Genomic DNA, 22,181 nt, shown 5'->3' with positions numbered 1-22,181 from the left:
GGTTTGGTTATAAGTCAGGGAATGGGGACCTTGGGCGGCTGTGGGGAACGGGGACATCAAGCTGCTGCCAGGACCGGGGACCTCTGTATACAGTACAAAACATGAACGTACAGTAGTTTTAATAAAGATTTTTAAAATCTTGGTCTTATGTGTTGGTGGACATAACTTGTAGGAAGTAGAGTGGAGGTCTAAGTGAAGTAGAGTAGAGGACTAAGTGAAGTAGAGGACTACCTGCAAGCCATTTTACTTCTTAAGCCTGCCTGCCATTCAATAAAACCACAACCGATCTGTGCTGGCCTAATTTCCTCTTCTGTGCCCGTTTCCCTTGACTCTCAGTTCTCTAATTTTTTTTTTAAAAAGTTAATGAACTTCATCTTGTATACTTCTGAAATACAAGGGAACTTGGGACCTGCAGTAGCTTATGAGTCATCAGACCCAGACCACATGACAATATATGAAGGAAAGAGAACTTTAATGAAGGGCGAGGTCATCAACCTCTGGTTAAGCCTTGCTCCGACATTCAAGATCCTTACCATTTGCAAAGTGCATATGTTCACAATAGTTTTGTGATAGCTCATGCTTGGCACACTGACAAACGTCACTGCTGAGTGGCCAAATATAAAGGGAACAAAATATAATGTCCCAAAACACAACCATATGTCCAAGGTGATACCATTCAAAATAGATCTATTTCAGGTAAAATATATCACGACAGAATTTTCCCAAAGTGTTTATAACGGAAGACAGGGAAAATGTTAGAGAAAGTTGGAACATTATGTAGTATAAATAGACCATTGAATTTGAATTCATCTTTTGACTGCAGCCCTTGCATTGGAATTTGCAGTTTAAATTTGAGGAATTGATTTCATCCATCAAAACATGACAGTAAATACTTGCAGATGCCAAAAGGATTCCTTGGGGTTTCATAAATAGTTAAAGTATTTTTTGATAGTAGCATTGGCTAGTTTTGAGGGTACCATATGGTTCACATTTTCATATTGACGCAAAAGCCAATACAAATCAGTTTGAAATGTAGATCATAGAACCATACAGTATAGAAGCAGGCTCTTCGGTCCTTCTAGTCCATGCCAAACTATTATTTTCCCAAATCCCACTAACTTGTGCCCAGAGCACAGCCCTTCATACATCTCCCATCCATGTACCTGTCCAAATTCTTCTTAAAAATTAAAATCAAGCCTGCATCACCACTTCAGCTGGCCTTCCGCTTGAGCAACGCCCTCCGATCACAAACAAGGCCGAGCTCATGGACATGTACCCTGATAGCTTTGGTTGCACAGTTGGGTGCTTTGGAAATTTCGAACACCACATAACCATAGACCGAGAATGCAGACCAATAATCCATACTCCACAGAAGGTACCAGTGGAACTGAAATAAAGGCTAGAGCAGGAGCTCGAAGAAATGAAAGAAGAACGAGTGATAGCAAAAGTGGTTGAGTTAACTGACTGGGTGAACTCCATTGTAATAAAGGATAAAATGAATGGCCACCTGAAGATATATCTGAACCCCCAAAGACTTAAACAAAGTAATCAAAAGGGGTCAATATTCAACACCAACACTAGAAGACATCACTTCTAAACTAGTGGGATGCAAAATCTTTATCAAACTAGATGCAAAGAATGGATATCACAACATTCAATACTCCATTCGGCTGGTACAAGTTCCTGCAACTACCCTTTAGCCAAAAGGTGAGCCAAGACGTCTTTCAGAAAAAGATGAGACCTACTGGGGATGCAAGGGCGCTGTCGGCATTGCAGACAACATCCAGGTCTTTGGTGGAGCTGGGAAAGCCCATGACCTTCACCTACACGAAGCCATGGAGAGAACAAGAGGGGCCAGCATCAAACCTAATGCAGACAAATACATCAATAAGGAGGAGTGCCAATTATTCTGAATGGTGTACACACCTGAAGGGGTCAGGCCAAGCCCAGAGAAGGTAGCAGCCATTGCTGAAATGGACCACGCAAAGGACATATAGGAAGTAAGAAGCTTCCTGGGCCTGGTCTAGTACATCAGTTCCTTCACCCCACACATGACAGACCAAACAGCCAACCTCAGAGAGTTGCTGAAAGAGGATGTGGTCACCATTACATCAATGAAATTTCAACAAGCTTAAGGAAGTGGTCTGCAGATATTAGAATTGAGCTACTATGACAGAAAAAAAGCTGACACATTACAAGTAGATGCTTCCATCAGAGGCCTCAGGGCAGCATTGGTGCAGGAAGGAAATCCGATGGCATTTGCCTCAAGAGCCCTGGCAACAGCAGAGACCCAATATGCCAATATCAAAAGGATGCTGTTGACAGTCGTATATGGATGTGAAAAATTCCACAAATTTCTCTTTGGGAGACAGTTTGTGGTAGAGAGTGATCATCACCTGCTGGAACACATCCAGAAAAAGAACCTCACCAAGGCATCAGCCAGACTACAGAGGCTATTCCTCCGGCTCCAATGTTATGATTTCACCTTGAAATACAGGCCAGGAAAGGAAATGGGGATTGCCAATGCCTTGTCACATCTTTCCTCAATCGAAAAATACGAAATAAAAGACATGGATATCAAGGTACATCACCTTGTCAGTGTGACCAGTAACAAACTAAACCTGATTAAAGAAGAAACTACAGAGGACAAGGTGCTACAGATACAGAGATGGCCAGAAAAGATAAAACATGTGCAGCCTACAAATACATCAATATTGGTCTATCAGGGATAACATATCCCTGGAGAATGGCCTGCGACTTCTTCAGCTCTGTACCAGCTTTGATCTAAGTTTCCCCTCCACATTCTTTGCAGAACCCTCTAACTCCAAGGCCACATGGATGCATCCACGTTCATGCCACTGGCATCATCATAAGAAGGCAACTAGGTGTTGTCACCCACTGTCGCAGCATGCACTCAGTTGACTGTAACACTGACCACTCCCTCGTACAATGCAGAATTAAGCTGCAACCCAAAAAATTCCACAGGGGCACCTCAAAACCATAGCCCTGACTTGACCCCACCGCCTTTAAAAACTCTACTCCTCCGCAGCCACCCTGCACTGTGCACAGTTGATGAACACCCTAACAACAACTGGATGAGTCTGAAAAGTTCTGTTTCTGCTCATGCAAAAACCGCTTTCGGAATCCAGAAACGAAACCAGCCTGCTTGGTTTCATGCAAGTGCGGACAAGTTTGTTTCAAAATTGTCCAAGAAAAGAGCAGCCTACCAAGCACTACAGCAGGACAAGTTTGCCTCAATGCTGGAAGCTTACCAGTCTGGTAAGCAGAAAGTTCAAAGAGCCATCAGGACTGCGATGGAGGAATACTGGAGATATTTCAGCGAGCGCATCAAGAACAGCACAAATTGCAGGATGTACAGCGGAATTAAAGAAGCTCTAGGTCCAGTACCTAAGAAAACTGCTCTACTCCGTGCTCTCGACAGGAGTCTCCTCACAGACCTTGACTCTCAACTACACCGCTGGGTTGAACATTACAGCTCTCTCTATGCAACACCAGTTGATGTGGATCCTGACATCATCAACAACACCCTGCCACAACTACCTGTCCTAGCGGAGCTAAATGCTGAATTTACCATCAATGATGTCATAAAAACAGTCCACTGCATGAAAAATAACAAATCACCTGGAATCGATGGTATCCCCTCTGAGATCTTGAAGCTTGGTGGTGAAGTGCTCGTCTCCGAGCTCACAATACTATTCAAAACATGCTGGCTCCACCGCTGCATCTCCAAAGATCTGCATGATGCGAACATTGTGACCCTTTATAAGAACAAAGGTGACTGCAACAACTACCATGGCATCTCATTGTTCAGTCCTGTAGGCAAGATACTCTCTCATGCAATCCTCATTCGCTTGCAAACCATCGCCAACAGAATACTGCCTGAAAGCCAATGTGGCTTTCGATCATCTCGATCAACTATCGATATGGTCTTCACCTTCTGCCAACTGCAAGAGAGATGCATCGAACAATGCAAAACCCTCTATGTGTGCTTCATCGACCTCACCAAGATCTTTGACTATGCTAGTCGCTCAGGCCTATTCCATGTCTTAAAACGTCTTGACTGCCCTGACACAGTACTGTCCATCATCGTCCAGTTTCACAACAATATGCAGGCCACTACCCAATTCGATGCCTCAAGAACAAGAGTTCCCAATCTGCTGCGGCGTAAAACAGGGCTGCGTACTCGCTCCAGTTCTATTTGGCATTTTCTTCTCTGTCCTTCTGAGCCGTGCCTTTCCAGAAGCTTCAGGCATAGCCCTGCACACAAAGAGCTCCGGAAAACTTTTTAATCTGTTACGGCTCCGGGCCAAGACCAAAATCAGAAGAGTTATGATTTCAAGAACTGCTCTATGCAGATGATGCTGCCTTCGTGGCTCACTCCCAGCCAGAGCTTCAAGTGTTGTGCGACACATTTGCATCTGCCTGCTCTGAATTTGGTCTGAAAATCAGCCTGGGCAAGACAGTCATCTTTAGCCAACAAACCCACGACACTTCATCAATTACCATCAATGGGTCAGTGCTCGACAACAGAGAAATTCTGCTCCTTGGGCTCCACCATGACAACAATGAACTCACTCGACGCAGAACTGGACACACACCTGGGAAAAGCATTCACTACCTTCGGATGCCTCCGTGCTCGCGTGTGGGATAACTGCCACCTCTCCACCAAGTTGAAGATCCGAGTCTATGAAGCCTGAGTGCTGAGTACTCTTCTCTATGGCTGTGAATCCTGGGTCACATACAGAAAGCAAGAACACTGCCTTAATGCATTCAATTTTTGCTGCCTCAGATCCATCCTAGGCTACTCATGGCACAACAGAATCACAAACGTCCAAGTCCTGGAGAAGACTGGAAGTATGGACCGCTACACAATCATCCACGCTCGCCACCTGCGGTAGGCTGGCCACATTGTCCGAATAGAGCACGGCCGATTGCCCAAAGATGTCCTCTATGGTGGGCTACCAGATGCTACCCCCACTGTTGGCCACCCACGTCTTCACTACAAAAACGCAATCAATCGTGATCTCCAGTCATTCCATGTCAACCATGCTGACTGGGAGGACCTCGCAAAAAATCACACTGCATGGATTCCACGATTCGCAGTGACTCAGCACAATGTGCCAACAACTATGAAAAGTTCTGTGAGGGCAGAAGAGCTAAAAGGCACCGTTTTCATCTCCGCTCACAAAGGGATGGGCCATGATAATCACTGGACACAAATATTCCCTTACACATACTTGTCACCTGTCTTCCCTTGTTCCCTTACAGGAGATTTGGTAATGCACTCTCTCTAGTTGGTTCCTCTATATACTGGTTTAGAAAACTCCAAGGCATCCAGCCCTTTTACAGTTTGGGAGTCCCAGTGAATATGTGGAAAGTCAAAAACTCCGACTATTACAACTTTGTTTTCTGCAGCTGTCTGCTATCTCTCTACAGATTTGCTCCTCCAATTCCCACTGTCTATTGGGAGATCTATAATACAACCCTGTGAGTGTGGTCATACATTTCCCATTCTTCAATTCCACCCATATAGCTTCAGTAAATGAGCCCTGTGATGTGTTCTGCCTGAGCGGAGCTGTGATATTTTCCCAGATGAACAATGCCACTTCTCCCCCTTTCATTCCCTCAATTCTATCACATCTGAAGCAACGGAAGCCCAGAACATTGAGCTCCCAGTCCTGCCCCTCTCTCAAGCAATTTTCACTAATGGCCACAATTTCATAATTCCACACGCCAACCCATTCTCTAAGCTCATCTGCTTTTGCTACAATACTTGCATTGAAATAGATGTGCCTGAGAAAATTGCCATCATGTACAACCCTCTGACTTACTTTCAATCTTCACCATCTTTTTCCTCATTCACTCCTTTATCTACTCTGGTACTCTGGTTCCCAGCACCCTGCAAATCTAGTTTAACACTGCCTCCCCCTCCCCACCACTGGATTAGCGCAAGCAAACCTTCCTGCAAGGATATTGGTGCCCCTCCAGTTCGGGTGCATCAGAACAAGTCCCACTGGAACAGGTCCCACCTTCCCTGGAAGAGAGCCCAATGAGCTTGAAACCTGAAACCCTCCCTCCTGCACCATCTCTTTGGCCACATGTTAAGCTGTATAATCCTCCTATTTCTAACCTCTCTAGCACATGGCACAGGTAGCAATCCTGAGATCAACCCTGGAAATCCTGTCCTTCAGCCTAGTGCCTAACTCCCTGAATTCTCCATACAGGACCTCCTCACCCTTCATACCCACATCATTGGTCCCTACATGGACCATGACATCTAGCTGCTCACCCTCCCTTCTCAGAATGCCGTGAACTTGATGAGATATCTTGGAACCTGGCACCAGGAAGGCAACATAATACCCAGGATACTCAACCTCTTCCACAGAATTTCTTATCTGTCCCCCTAACCATGAAATCCCCTATATCACTACAGCTTGTCTCTTCTCTTCCCTTCCCTTTTGAGCCACAGGAGCAGACTCTGTACCAGAGACCTGACCTTTAGCTTGTTCCTGATAGGTTATTCCCCCCTCAACAGTATCCAAAACTATATACGTGCTATTGAGGGGAATGGCCACATGGGTGCCCTGGACTTTTGGTTTCCTTTCCCTCTCCTGACTGTCACCCACTTACCTTCCTCCTGCCTCCTAGATGACAGCATCCCTCTAACTCCTGTCTATCTCCCCTTCTGCAGTTAACATTGAAGATCCAAGGCTACATATTCCAAATATCAGCATGTAGTGTTTGGAAGAATGGTGCTTTTACAGAGAGACGAGACTGGACACAAGTGTTACAATCACAGGTAATTTCAATTAACATACGGAAGGCAAAGAAAGGAGAATGTCAAATGATATTTAATTCATGGCTTGGCTTCATGAATGAAGATTTAGGAAGGATCTTAGACATGGGCATGTCCGAGCCTGCTCAATGGATTTTTTTTTAGGTGTACTGTAATGTGTGCAGTATTGGCCCCATCCTTTACAAACCAAGTGTTTATATGCCATGGCCTAGCAAGCTTGGATGGTGACAGCCAGGTCCTTGGGTCATAGTGTCCTTTTCTTCGAAGAATGGCTTGACGAGGCTAATGAGCCCCATCTGCCTGGGTTTGAAATCAGTTTTCCTTCTCTTAGGCTGACTGCCAAACAAGGGTAATGAGTCCAGCCTACCCATCCAGTTATACCACCAGACACTCAGTAACACCATGACGTAGCAAACTCAGTGAAAACAAGGGACACCAACGAGAAGGTGTTGCTATGAACGCAATAATGTAGGGGAAGCCATTTGCAGTGATCTCCTGCCTGGCAAGCCAGACAGTGGCCAGGTGGTGATCACTACACTGAGAAAGGTATTATGCATGCACTTTCTCTGAGTGAGCGGGACATCAGGCCCAGACATCACCCACTCCCCTAGATACTTAATTACTCTACTACTTAACAACTATAGACATGACACTGATACCAGTGACTGCCTATCTACACCCTTCCGCATGTGTACACACTCACAGACAGGGATTTCAGCAGACACTCCTGATCCCTATACCTTGGGGTGTGGCTCATTGTTAAGTAATATAGGGTTACTAACACACTCTAACAAGATGGGCTTCAGCAGACACTCCCGATCCCTGTACCTCGAAGTGCAGCTCAGTTGTTAAGTAATATATGGTTACTAACACTCTCCAATAAAACAGGGACTTAAATGTACACTCCTGGTTCCCTGTACCAACTTGGGGGGGGGTGGGGTGGTGGAGTGGGTGGCTCTCTGCAAGCACTGATCTATTGCAGTACTAGGGCTCAGATTAAATGTAGTGCACACTTTATCTTACCCGTCACATTTCCAGCAATGTCTACAGTAGCAGCCTGACATGGACTGATGTCTTGAGCTTTGACTATGAGGCAAAGAGAAAGATATGTGCTATGCATTTATGTTATATACAGTTCTGATCTGGGCACCTCGCCAATAATGACCCTAGGTAATTTAAATGAGCCAATAGCAAGGTGTGCACTAATGGGTGACCAGAGTCCAACCGTCACAACAAGTCATGTGATTTCTGAAGAAGTTTCAGACGGAGAGGAGACATGACCACCCGCAAACCACAATATTCCAGGCAGGCAGGGAGGCCATGTGTTTCTCCACAATTTACATATCACACAGCATTAAGCTAAAAGCAAAATAATTCAGCAATATTCAGATGATCTACAACACCCAAATCATAGATTATCATTAAAAAAATTCCAGAAAACAAAATTAAAAGTATGTCCCTCATTCACTCTCTAATATATTAGAAATAGTCGGCAATTTAAATTGTCAACAGAATTAACATGATCAATGTCCAGTGAAAGCTGGCATTCTTCAGCTGCTTTTTGTTCAAACAGCTCTTATTTATGCTTCTCCACTTTATACCCTCAATCCTGATCCAAAACCTCAACTCAAAAATCTCAACCATGCTGCCTGATTTGCTGGGATCTTCCAGCAGTTTGTTTTTTGCTTCAGATTTCAACATCTGCAGTTACTTGTGTCTCCATTATACTGTTCCATGTGAAGACCCTTGAGATATAGAAGATGCAAAGCACTGAACTAGAAGTCAAAACAGAGGAATCATTAAAATGGCTAAGATGATCTCTGAGGTCTCCCTTTCCTCGATTGACGATGTTCACAGGGAGTGATGCTGAAATAGGGTCCAAGAAATGATTGGGGACCCACTACCATCCAGCCCACAGTATATTTGACCTACTACCATCAGGAAGGAGGTTCAGGAGCATCAAAATCAGGACTGCCAGGCTGGGCTGTAGCTTCTTCCTGCAGGCTGAGAGAATGACGAATGGCATCTTGTATCCTTGGTTCTCTATAAATGAAGTGAGGAAATTATTCCAAAATATTTCTATATTTATTTTAAATTATATCTTTACGTATGTTCTGTATGTGACTATTATGTGCCATTTATTGTGTTTATGTGTGTGCACTGTGATCTGGAGGAATGCTATTTCATCTGGAGTATATGTACAGTCAGATGATAAACGAAGATATGCCCACTTTGAAAGAGTATTCCTCCTCCCCCCTTCAATGGGAGTTCTTTGACACCCTATCTCACTACTCCTCCTCTGTGATTTTGAATGCCACTTTTAGTTTATCAACTCCTGACACTCCCCTTTGCCTCATCTTTTTATTCTATCTCCCCATCTCAGTCCCGATGCAGGATCTTAACCCAAAATACCAGCCATCCCCTTGCCTTTATGTATGGTTTTACTTGCTCAAATTTTCTGTCTATTACAACTCTAAGCAGGAGTTGGTAAGATGAATCAATCCTTAAAAGAATGGCCCATAGTAAGGGAATGTTCAATGCCTATGTTCTGATAGTGCAAAAGCCACTTGTCTTACAATGTCCAAGCTCAAGCCATAAATACCTAGAAGGATAATTTTCATGGTAGAATTATATGAGCTATTAATCTGACAATCTAAATTAAATCCTCTTGTATAATGAAAACTAAAACCTGTCAAGGCATGCTTACTTACAATACAGTTATTTGTTATAGAATTGAAATATTCTATGATCAAACTATGCAGATTAGTTGCATGCTACTTGGATTATGTTCAATCTCATTTTCACTGCAGTAAAATCCCCCTAGTATCTGTCACTTATGGGGATTGGTAGATGCCAGATGAGTTAATTTTCCGCTTGCTTGAGATTGTGTGTTGTGTGATTGGCAAACTGACCACTAGGGGTGCCAATTTTAAACCTTTGTATTTTTTACCTATTATTTTCTGCTTTTTTTTTGCCAGTTGCTTGAGTCTGCTGCTTGCTTGAATTCCAGATAATGGAGATTTTACTATATTTTCTTTCAATTCATTTTGCATATGTCCATTGTTAATTTCAAGCAAAAATTTATTCAGTTTTTCAGTGATCGATTTATTGCAACATAAAGTTTTAAATTACATGCTGTTTTTGTAAGGTTTTATTCATATTAAGAGACTGAACATAATCCAGGTAGCACATTTAACGAGTGTTAAATGTTACGTGATAGAATTTTTGAGGGTAAGCTGCTGTGATCTGCTGCATATTTTGACAATTGAATATTTCAATGCTCCAACATAAACAATAGAGTGGATTAAAATCTGCAACAGCCAAAACTGGTATTTTTTAGCATGTGTTTTTTAATCCCCCTTGATAATATGTTGCATTGTTCAAAATATTTTGATCTCATCTGCTGGCCGAATAGCTCAAATAATTCTTAAATAAAACCATGATATTTTGTTTCAGCTCTTGAGTTTAGTCTTTCTAACATATGTGTGATATTAGTCCATGGACAATAATTAAGTTCCAAATTTGCAGAATAATGAAGTTTGGCAACTGCCACAGCAGAAACTCATCAAATTACCTCTCACATGCTTGAATCACTTTTACTCTTTCAGGCACATGCACCACTCCTTATGATGAACTTAACCTTGTAATATTACAAAAAGATTACATATATAAATACAAATGAAAAAATACTGCAGATACTGGAAATCTAAAAAAATACAGAAAATATGACAATGCTCAGCAGATCTGGCCTCTCCTATGCACAGGAAAACGAGCAGTATTTCGGGTTCATGATCTTTTATTTATTTGCACAGTTCTGATGAAGGTTCATTGACTTGAAAAGTTATCTGTCTCTCTTCTCATTTGAATTAATATCCAAATTACTTTAATTCCACTTGTTGCTTAGCTCTCCAATATCCTACTAGGTTTCCCTTTTCCTGGTGCTAAGACTGACCATTTCTGTCTCCTGCTCCAACTCACTCCTTCCTCAAAATTATGGGACTATATAAATCTCTTAGCTTTTCATTGATATATTAACCTTTTTTTAAAAACATGTTTGAATTCAAGTTTATTGTCTCATGTCTCAAGATTCAGAGAGGGGTTGTTTTGTGAGCAGATTGATTAAACATTTCAAAAATAGTGAACACTGAACAGACGTGTAGAGTTACACAGATAAATCAGATGGTACAGAGCAAAGGCAACACAATTTTACTATTTTGAGGTTCATTCAGGAGTCTGATAACAGTGGGAAAGAAATGAATCTGGCAGTGCGTGAACTCACACTAATGAATCTTTGACCTGATGGGAAGAGAATGTAGGTGGGATGGGATGAGTCTTTTAATGTATTGACCGGGAATGTTATAGATTGAGTCGATGGAAGGGAAGAGAGTGTATGTGATGGCCTGAGTTGTGTTCACAGCCCCCTGAAGTTTTTTGTAATCTTGAGTGGACAGTTCCTGTACCCTGCAGTGATGCACCCTTATAGAATGTTTTTATTGATGCACCTGTAGAAGTGGTCAGGAATGCTGGTAACATCACCAAATGTCCTCAGGCTTCTGGGGAAGTACATGCACTGAAAAGATTTCTTGGCCATTGCATGAACATGGGTGGACCAGGACAATTCATTGGAGAGGTTTACACCTAGGGACTTAAAGCTGTTGACAATCTCTACCTCATTCCTGTTGATGTAGACCAGGGAGTGATCTCCAGCACTCTTTCAGGGGTTGACCAGCTCCTTGGTCTTACTGACCTTGAGGGAGAGATTGGTGTCCTGGGACAAGGCCTCTATCTCCCTTTTGTTATTGAAGCTCCTATCCATGACGGTGGTGTCATCCTCAAATTTATAGATGGAGTTGGAGCAGTGTTTGGCCACACATATAGAGGTGCATAGTTGGGTGCTGAGCACACAGAGTTGTACACCCCAGATGTTGAGGATGACCATGGAGAAGATGCAGCCTGCGGGATAGGAAGTCATGGCTCCAACTGTAGAAATGTGTGCTGAGACCAAGGTCATGTAGTTTGAAGATGAGTCTATTTGGGATGAATATGCTGAAGGCAGCCCTATAGTCAGTGAAACATCATCTGATGTAGGTGTCCTTGTTTTCCAGGTGTTCTTGGATGAGTGCAAGGCCATGGAGATGGAATCTTCTGTTGACCTGGTGTGTGTCGAGGGTGGCTGGAGGGCTGGAGTTAATGTGAGCCATGACTAACCACGTGAAGCCCTTCATGATGGTGGATGTTAGAACTACCACCCCTGAGTTATTTAGGCCCATCACTTCATTCCTCCGGCATCAGGATAATAATGGCCTTCCTATAGCAGGTGGGTACTTCAGCCACTTGGAGAGAGAGGTTGAAGATATCGGTGAACACTCCACCCAGCTTCCCATTAATTTGTCTTTCGTCAATAGCACTGAGCAAAATGACTGTATCAGCAACTGGTTGTGTTCGCTTCTGCTCATTCACTATTGTCTGAGTTAATGGAACTGTATGTATGAAATTGAGTGAAGCGAGTGGTCTCTTCTCAAGCATGGATTTAATGTTGGCATCCAGGGACAAAATAATCCCTTTAAACATTTTGTGTATAGTTACTTGTTTCAACCAGAAACAATATGTACTTTGAGACATTTACTATTTAAGAAATGGGAAAGTTTTAAAGTTTTTAATGAATATTTATTTTGCCAATAATTCGTACTGGTGCTGCCTGTGGTGATATGTAATTACACCACTAGGTCACTAGGGGTCATCCCGGTGACCTTGTATATAAAGTATCCAGAGCTACAGTCTAGCCTTCCAGGTTCATCTTGCAGAAAGACAAGACCTCTTCGTGTGCATATTAGTTTATTAAAGCTGTCTTATACTCACACTGCTGGTGTGGTTATTGTCAGTACAATTTAATAAACTAATATGATAGCTATTAGGATGGAAGCTGCTTCTGCTCCAATGTGCATTCCCGACCACCTGGAGACTCTTCCCGAGGAATGGAAACCGGTGACGACTAGCATGCACGTGCATCTGAGGACAAAGATGGCGAGGGACTGCTGTACTGGAATCGTGGTGGAATGCGGGGAAGACCACAGAAGTATGATAGGGCAGGTAAGAAACAGCCAAGAGCCCTGTCTGCCCTTGGGTTTGTCGGTACAGGCGCCGCCAACCCTAAACCCCGAACCAATCAGAAAGGGGCCTCTACAAGCGTGGGTGGAAGGATCTCCACAAGTCGTGCTCCCGATCGCCACGTATGTGCAGGATTCCCGACCACTCCAGGGCCAGATAGAAAGCATTACAATAGTGCACAATGGGCCTCACCCCCCACTACGCCTTATGAAGCAACAACACTGCAGCCTGTCTGTCCTGAACATAGAACCCCCTCCGCTGTTCACACACCTGACCCCAGAATGCACACCAATAGCCACAAAGAGCAGGAGGTACAGCCCGAGGGACAGAGCCTTCATTAGAGGTTTGCAGGCTACTACAGGAGGGCATCGTAGAGCAGAACACCAGCCCCTGGAGAGCCCAGGTGGTTGTAGTAAAGTCAGGAGAAAAACTGCGCATGGTAGTGGATTACAGCCAATCAACAAATTTACACAACTAGATGCCTACTCCCTGCCACGCATAGCAGACATGATCAACAACATTGCACACTATAAGGTGTTCTCCACCATAGACCTGAAGGCAGCATACCACCAACTGCCCATGAGAAACAACGATCGCATTTACACGGCATTTGAGGCAGATGGCAGGCTGTCTCAATTTCTGCGACTCCCCTTTGGTGTCACCTGTTTCAGAGAGAAATGGACTGAATAGTAGATGAGTTCCAACTGAAAGCGTTGTTCCCCTACTTAGACAAAGTGACAATCTGTGGCCACACTCAGGAGGATCATGACATGAATTTAAAATGCTTCTTCCAGGCAGCCGAGGAAAGAACCTAACATACAACAGAGACAAATGCGTCTCTAGTACCAGGAAGTTGCCAGTCCTGGGTTACATAGTCCAGAATGGGGAAATCAGCCCAGACCCAGCCCGTATGTGCCATCTCCTAGACCTCCCAGTGCCACACACGCTGAAAGCACTAAAAAGGTGTTTGGGACTGTTCGCTTACTATGCCCAATGGGTCCCCAACTACGCTGACAGGGCCTGCCCACTTATAAAAGCTTCAGTTTTCCCACTGTGCCCAGCAGCTACCAGAGCATTAAAGGACATTAGGGACCATATCGCTAAAGCTACCATGCAGTCCATAGATGAGTCAATCTCATTTCAAGTAGAAACGGATGCAACCGATGTGGCTCTGGCACCCACCCTAAACCAAGATGGATGACCGGTGGCCTTTTACTCGCGAACTCTACAGGGGTCAGAGGTAAGACACTCAGCAGTAGAGAAGGAGGCCCTAGCCATTATGGAAGCAGTAAGGCACTGGCGACATTATCTGGCGTGCAAACACTTCACCCTCGTCACGGACCAATGGTCTGTGGCTTTTATGTTCGATAACCAGAACAGCGGGAGAATTAAGAATGACAAAATCCTGCGCTGGCAGATAGAATTGTCTACATTTAACTACGGCATTCTATACCGCCCCGGGAGACTCAACGAGTCCCCGGACGTGCTGTCCAGGGCCACTTGTGCCATCCTTAATCACACGTCCCAGTTGCAGACCTTACACAATGAGCTGGGCCACCCGGGGGTCACTAGACTGTTTCACTCCATTAAAACCCAAAACCTCCCATTTTCGGTAGAGGAAGTGAGGTCAGTGAACAAGAACTTCCCCATCTGTGCGGAATGCAAACTGCAGTTTTACCAGCCAGACAAAGCCACCCTGATAAAAGCTACCAAACCTTTTGAGCACCTCAGCCTCGATTTTAAAGGCCTGCTCCCGTCCAATAATAGAAATGTCTATTTCCTAAACTTAATAGATGAATATTCCCATTTCCCCTTCGCAATCCCGTGTTCTGATGTATCAGCAGCCACTGTTATAAAATGCCTCCAACCCATCTTCAGCATATTTGGGTACCTGAACTACATACACACAGTCAGGGGTGCTACACTCATGAGTGCAGAAGTACAGCAGTATCTGCACGAGAGAGGGATTGCTACCAGCCACACTACAAGTTAAAATCCCAGGGGGAATGGACAAGTCGAAAGGGAAAATGCAACTATCTGGAAAACGGTCCTCTTGACCTTAAAAGCAAAAGACCTGCCTATTACTATATGGCAAGAAATGTTGCCAGAAGCCCTACACTCTATACGTTCTTTGTTGTGTACTCCCACTAACATGACCACACATGAACATATCTTTTCTTTCACAAGGAAAGCCATGACAGGCACAGTGCTGCCTAAATGGATGATGACACCGGGACCTGTTCTCCTCCGGAAGCACTGCAGATCCAACAAAGCCGACCCGCTGGTGGATCAAGTGGAGTTGAGGTACCCGAACCCTCAGTACGCCTTCATCACATTTCCAGATGGAAGAGAAGACTCGGTGGCCACCAGGGATCTCGCGCCGGTCGGTTGTGTGAACAATGTGGAGGAAACTCAGATGTCTATGGATCAACAAGGAGTACAGCAGCAGTCACTAGAACAGTCGTCCATCAAGTCACCCCAGAGGACTATACCACCCACCCCAGAAATCAGGACCCTGGGTACACCCACCCCACAAAATATCACCACCCTAGACTTGATGGCAGGACCTAATCCCAATCAAGAGGATCCCCAGCCCACACAGCCACATGGCCATTTAGTACTTCCCACTCCCACACCTCCACCGAGAAAGGCCGAAAGGCAGACTGCACTCCCCACCCCTATACCACTACCAAGGAGGTCCAGAAGGCAACAGAAACCATGAAAAATTTTGGACTTATGAACTTACAAACAAGGGAAGGAGGGGGGGGGTGGCGGGGGGATAACAATTTTTTTAAGGGGGGGTGAATGTGGTGATATGTAATTACACCACTAGGTCACCAGGGGTCATCCCAGTGACCTTGTATATAAAGCAGTCCAGAGCTACATTCTAGCCTTCCAGGTTCGTCTTGCAGAGAGACAAGACCTCTTAGTGTACATATTAGTTTATTAAAGCTGTCTTGTACACACTCTGCTGGTGTGGTTATTGTCAGTACACTGCCTTTTCTAATTACATCTGGAATGCCTTTGCATAACTTAATTTCTAATGTTTACATTTCTTTTTGCTCTGATAACTGGGGTTTTCTCTCAAAGAAGCCAATTCTTGAAAGTTCAGGAAACACTCAGTAATTCAGGCAGAGTGGAAAGGGAAATGTTCAGGTCAAACATTAGGATGCAGGATACCAAGTTAGTATTAAGTTGGAGAGAGGATGGAGATGAATAGGACAAAGAGAATGTCTATCCTAGTCTGCAGTCCACATTATTCTTCATTGTATATGGTGCTGCAATAGATTACCCTTTTTCTTCCTACAAATAGTAAAGATTGCAAACTTTTGAATTCCAGTAACTCTCAAGATCTTTCTTTTCTTTCATTCTCTGATCCCCACCTCTCCCCCAGTCTCACTCCTTGCTGTATTTTCACCATGCCTTTTGTTTATCCCTCTTTGATCCTAAGCAATCAGTTCTCAGCAGAAATCCTGACCCAAAATGTTAACTATTTCTCTCCATGGATTTCTCTCAGCCTGACACAGTCCCTCCAGCTATTCATTGTTTGCTTGAGTTAGTATCACATGTGGACAACTGATAAAGACAGATATTAAGTTATAGAATTCAATATTGAATCCAAACAGCTGCAACTTGTCCATGCGGAACTTGAGATGCTGTTCCTCAAGCTTGTACTGGACTGATAGGTCAGATTAAAAGTGGGATTGAGAATTAAAGTAGTAGATAGTGGGAAGCTCAGACAACATACAAGTGTTCCACAAGACTCTTGCCAAAGATCCATGAGGGGTTGTCTGAGGATACATTTTTTTTTCAGCCTGTTCTTATAATTGAAACACTTCTTCCTGCTTTGACTTCATCTTTTCTCCTTGTTTCATTCCCCTGCTTTCACTTTCATATGATCAATCTCTGGCTGTCCCTTCCCTTTCTTAATGTCTCCATCTCAGTGAACATGGAAGAAACCAACATTTCTTACAAGATAAGTCATCCATTAGTAATATTTGTTGAGGTTTTTTTCTCTTTTCAATTCGCACAGCCTGAATCTTTGGGCATGTCCTAAAGCTCTGGACTTCATAACTTTTACATTCTTTTCTCTGCCCAGCTGCATTCATTTTAGGAATGTAGTCAATGTTTTCTCTCCATAACTGCTCCCATTTAAACAACCAACCAATTACCTAATTTACAGTTATCCACAGAGCAAACCTGGCCTCACTCCATCAGAGACATTCTCTTTGTTCGATCCATCCTTTCCCCTGTCTTTGAAAATTAAAACCAAATTGTTTTCTGTTACTACCAGTTCTGATGAAGTCTGTTGGACCTGAAACATCAACAGTTTTCCTTTTAACAGATGTTACCTGACCTGCTGTGTGTTTCCTACATTTCCAATTTTTTTATTTGTTTTCCAGCATCTGCTGATTTTAAAAATTTTTATTTAAATGAATGTTAGTTTTTCCAAGTTTTGATTCTTATTCAAATAAGACAGAAATTCATGCAATTAACTTTGTACATTGAGCAAAATTTAATTTTTAGTGGTTTTTTTCATAGATACAAGCAATAATGATTAATGAATCAGTTTCAAGAAAATGATTGACAAGTATTTTTGTAGACAAGATGAACATATAGTCACATAACACAAAGAACAGCCCCTTTGGCCTAACTTGTTCATGCTGACCAAATTGACATTCTGGTCTAGAACCATTTGCCTGCATTAGATCCATGTCCTTTTCCAATCCACATATCCATCAAAACATCTTTTGAGCATGTACTGATGTGGGAATTGTGCAATTTTGTAAACCAGTGGGCCTATTACACTCAAGAGCAAATGCAAATGCAGGAAACTTGGGGGGGGGGGGGGGGGAAACCTGCTCAAAGATCTCAGCAGGGAGAGCAGGCATCTTTTTATTTAAAACTTTATTTAAAGGTTTTATCACAGGAATAAAAAGAAAGATTACATTTAAAGAAAAGATATAAAATAAAATAATATAATTACAATACAACATTAATAACCTAACTTAATTCAATCTAAACCCCCCCTACATATACAAGAACTAAAAATCTATATATATAAAAAAAACCACCCTTCCCCTCCCCCAAAATAAAGAGTGAAGAATTAGTAAAATTAATAATATTATGTATTAAAAAAACACACAAAAAAAAGAAAAAATATGACAAATAAAAATAATTAAAAAAAAGATTTATCAGATCTAAAATATCACATCTAAGAGCATACTTAAATCAAACTTAATTGCATATACTTAACAAATGGAGTCCACTTCAACTTATAAAAAGACATCTTATAATTAAACAAGACTTCATCTCTAAATACCACCTGTCCAAAGTTAGTATATTTTTATCTTTCCAAGTAGACGCTATACATTTCTTGGCCACTGCTAAAGCTAAATAGATAAAAGAAATCTGATAATTATTTAATCCTAAATCAATTAATGATTGCATATTCCCTAATAAAAATATATCAGGATCTAATACAACACAAATATTATATAATCTATTAAATATAGATTGAATACCTTTCCAAAACTGTTGTAATCGGTCACAGGACCAGACAGTATGTAAAAAAGTACTGGCTGTCTGGTCACAACGAAAACAACAATCTGACTTACTAAGACCAAATTTTTTTAATTTTTCTGGTGTTAAGTATAATTGATGTATAAAATTATAATTAATCATCGGTAATCTAGCATTAATCAATTTCCGAATACTGTTTTGACAAATTTCCATCCAAGCTTCTTCAGCTATTGTAGAACCTAAATCTTTTTCCCCATTTTCAACTTATCTTTATCCCAATCTTTCTTACTTTCATTTTCTTGTAAAATACAATACAAATCAGATATATACCCCTTTTCTGGTACTGAAAGTAAATATTTCTCAAAGCTAGTTTCGGGTAATAAAGTCATTTGCCGTCCACATATCTGTTTTACAAATGATCTTAACTGATAGTACACAAATACAGAATTTCCACTAATACCAAATTTCCTTTGTAATTCCTCAAAAGAACAAAAACATCCTTCAAAAAAACAATCAGATAAGCTTTTGATTCCTTTCCTTTCCCATTGTTTCAAAGTGATATTGGAGACCGTAAAAGGAACAAGTTGATTATTATATAATGGCAATCGCCCAGACCATTTATTTTTAAGCCCCATTTTGTCAAGTTTACTCTTCCATAGATTCAATAAATGTTTCAATATTGGTACATCATAAGTTCGTAACAAATTTTTATTCCATTGAAACAAAAATTCACGTGGAGATTTTTCTAAAATAACTGCCAGTTCTATCTTTGCCCAACTGGGCGGATCCTCCATATTCATTAGTGCACTAAGAAATTTAAATTGAGCTGCCTCATAATATTGAAAATTAGGTCATCTCAAACCTCCAAATTGAAAGTCCCACATCAATTTTTTCATTGCTACCCTCAGAAATTTTCCCTTCCATAAAAATTCTCTAACTGCTTTGTATAAATCCTTAAAAAAAGGAATTGATTGAAATAAATATTACATCCGAGGAAAAATATTCATTTTTATAGTATTAATCCTCCCCAATAAACCTAAAGGTAAGTCCTTCCACCTAATCAAGTCTAGTTTAATCTTTTTTATTAAAGGAAGGTAATTAATTGAATATAAATCTTGATATTCTGTATTGACATTAATTCCCAAATATTTAATTTGTTTTGTCCACTTCAATTTCGTAATATTTTTATATATTGAATAATCATCTTTACAAATTGACAAAATTTCACTTTTAGCCCAATTTACCTTTTTTTCTTTGGCTTGGCTTCGCGGACGAAGATTTATGGAGGGGGTAAAAAAGTCCACGTCAGCTGCAGGCTCGTTTGTGGCTGACCAGTCCGATGCGGGACAGGCAGACACGATTGCAGCGGTTGCAAGGGAAAATTGGTTGGTTGGGGTTGGGTGTTGGGTTTTTCCTCCTTTGCCTTTTGTCAGTGAGGTGGGCTCTGCGGTCTTCTTCAAAGGAGGCTGCTGCCCGCCAAACTGTGAGGCGCCAAGATGCACGGTTTGAGGCGTTATCAGCCCACTGGCGGTGGTCAATGTGGCAGGCACCAAGAGATTTCTTTAGGCAGTCCTTGTACCTTTTCTTTGGTGCACCTCTGTCACGGTGGCCAGTGGAGAGCTCGCCATATAATACGATCTTGGGAAGGCGATGGTCCTCCATTCTGGAGACGTGACCCATCCAGCGCAGCTGGATCTTCAGCAGCGTGGACTCGATGCTGTCGACCTCTGCCATCTCGAGTACCTCGACGTTAGGGGTGTGAGCGCTCCAATGGATGTTGAGGATGGAGCGGAGACAACGCTGGTGGAAGCGTTCTAGGAGCCGTAGGTGGTGCCGGTAGAGGACCCATGATTCGGAGCCGAACAGGAGTGTGGGTATGACAACGGCTCTGTATACGCTTATCTTTGTGAGGTTTTTCAGTTGGTTGTTTTTCCAGACTCTTTTGTGTAGTCTTCCAAAGGCGCTATTTGCCTTGGCGAGTCTGTTGTCTATCTCATTGTCGATCCTTGCATCTGATGAAATGGTGCAGCCGAGATAGGTAAACTGGTTGACCGTTTTGAGTTTTGTGTGCCCGATGGAGATGTGGGGGGGCTGGTAGTCATGGTGGGGAGCTGGCTGATGGAGGACCTCAGTTTTCTTCAGGCTGACTTCCAGGCCAAACATTTTGGCAGTTTCCGCAAAGCAGGACGTCAAGCGCTGAAGAGCTGGCTCTGAATGGGCAACTAAAGCGGCATCATCTGCAAAGAGTAGTTCACGGACAAGTTTCTCTTGTGTCTTGGTGTGAGCTTGCAGGCGCCTCAGATTGAAGAGACTGCCATCCGTGCGGTACCGGATGTAAACAGCGTCTTCATTGTTGGGGTCTTTCATGGCTTGGTTCAGCATCATGCTGAAGAAGATTGAAAAGAGGGTTGGTGCGAGAACACAGCCTTGCTTCACGCCATTGTTAATGGAGAAGGGTTCAGAGAGCTCATTGCTGTATCTGACCCGACCTTGTTGGTTTTCGTGCAGTTGGATAATCATGTTGAGGAACTTTGGGGGACATCCGATGCGCTCTAGTATTTGCCAAAGCCCTTTCCTGCTCACGGTGTCGAAGGCTTTGGTGAGGTCAACAAAGGTGATGTAGAGTCCTTTGTTTTGTTCTCTGCACTTTTCTTGGAGCTGTCTGAGGGCAAAGACCATGTCAGTGGTTCCTCTGTTTGCGCGAAAGCCGCACTGTGATTCTGGGAGAATATTCTCAGCGACACTAGGTATTATTCTATTTAGTAGAATCCTAGCGAAGATTTTGCCTGCGTGATTCCCCTGTAGTTTGAGCAGTCTGATTTCTCGCCTTTGTTTTTGTACAGGGTGATGATGGTGGCATCACGAAGATCCTGAGGCAGTTTACCTTGGTCCCAACAAAGCTTGAAAAACTCATGCAGTTTGGCATGCAGAGTTTTGCCGCCAGCCTTCCAGACTTCTGGGGGGATTCCATCCATACCTGCTGCTTTGCCACTTTTCAGTTGTTCGATTGCCTTATATGTCTCATCCAGGGTGGGAACCTCATCCAGCTCTAGCCTTAGGGGCTGTTGAGGGAGCTGGAGCAGGGCGGAATCTTGGACTGAGCGGTTGGTACTGAAAAGAGATTGGAAGTGTTCTGACCATCGGTTGAGGATGGAGATCTTGTCGCTGAGGAGGACTTTGCCGTCTGAGCTGCGCAGCGGGCTTTGGACTTGGGGTGAGGGGCCGTACACAGCCTTTAGAGCCTCGTAGAAACCCCTGAAGTCGCCAATGTCCGCGCTGAGCTGTGTTCGTTTGGCGAGGCTAGTCCACCACTCATTTTGGATCTCCCGGAGTTTGCGCTGAAGATGGCTGCATGCGCGACGGAAGGCGAGCTGCCCACCAGGCTCACCTTACAAAGCCGTCCTGTCCAGAGAAGAAACAAGCCTTCCGTCGCGCATGCAGCCATCTTCAGCGCAAACTCCGGGAGATCCAATTTACCTTATAGCCAGATAATTGACCATAATTTTCTAAAGATTCTTGAATTGCTGGTAAAGAAATATCAGGGTCCAGAGAGCAGCATCTGATGATAACGAGTTTATTGTCATACACATTATACAATGTACATATATGCACAAATTCAGTCAAACAGGTACATAAAGAAAATCTACAATAGTAAACTAATTGCATTAAATTAAAAGAGACATAAATTTCACATTGCTCAAATGGCTTGCAATAGCACAACCAGTCCTATGTG

General features: G+C 42.9%; 1 long non-coding RNA gene across 1 annotated transcript in view; it reads left to right on the top strand.

The window, feature by feature from the left end:
- LOC138760093 (uncharacterized) overlaps window positions 1-15,672 on the top strand; it is a 30,703-nt gene extending 15,031 nt beyond the window's left edge. The window contains exons 3-5 of the long non-coding RNA XR_011355395.1: window positions 6,713-6,820; window positions 11,923-12,907; window positions 15,113-15,672. This is a non-coding gene — a long non-coding RNA (uncharacterized lncRNA). The remainder of the gene's footprint in view (window positions 1-6,712; window positions 6,821-11,922; window positions 12,908-15,112) is intronic.
- The last annotated feature ends 6,509 nt before the right edge of the window (window positions 15,673-22,181 follow it).

The sequence above is a fragment of the Narcine bancroftii genome, chromosome 4, assembly GCF_036971445.1.
Source record: "Narcine bancroftii isolate sNarBan1 chromosome 4, sNarBan1.hap1, whole genome shotgun sequence".
In the NCBI taxonomy this organism is placed as follows: Eukaryota; Metazoa; Chordata; class Chondrichthyes; order Torpediniformes; family Narcinidae; genus Narcine; species Narcine bancroftii.
This window is presented reverse-complemented; position numbering and strand designations above follow the sequence as displayed.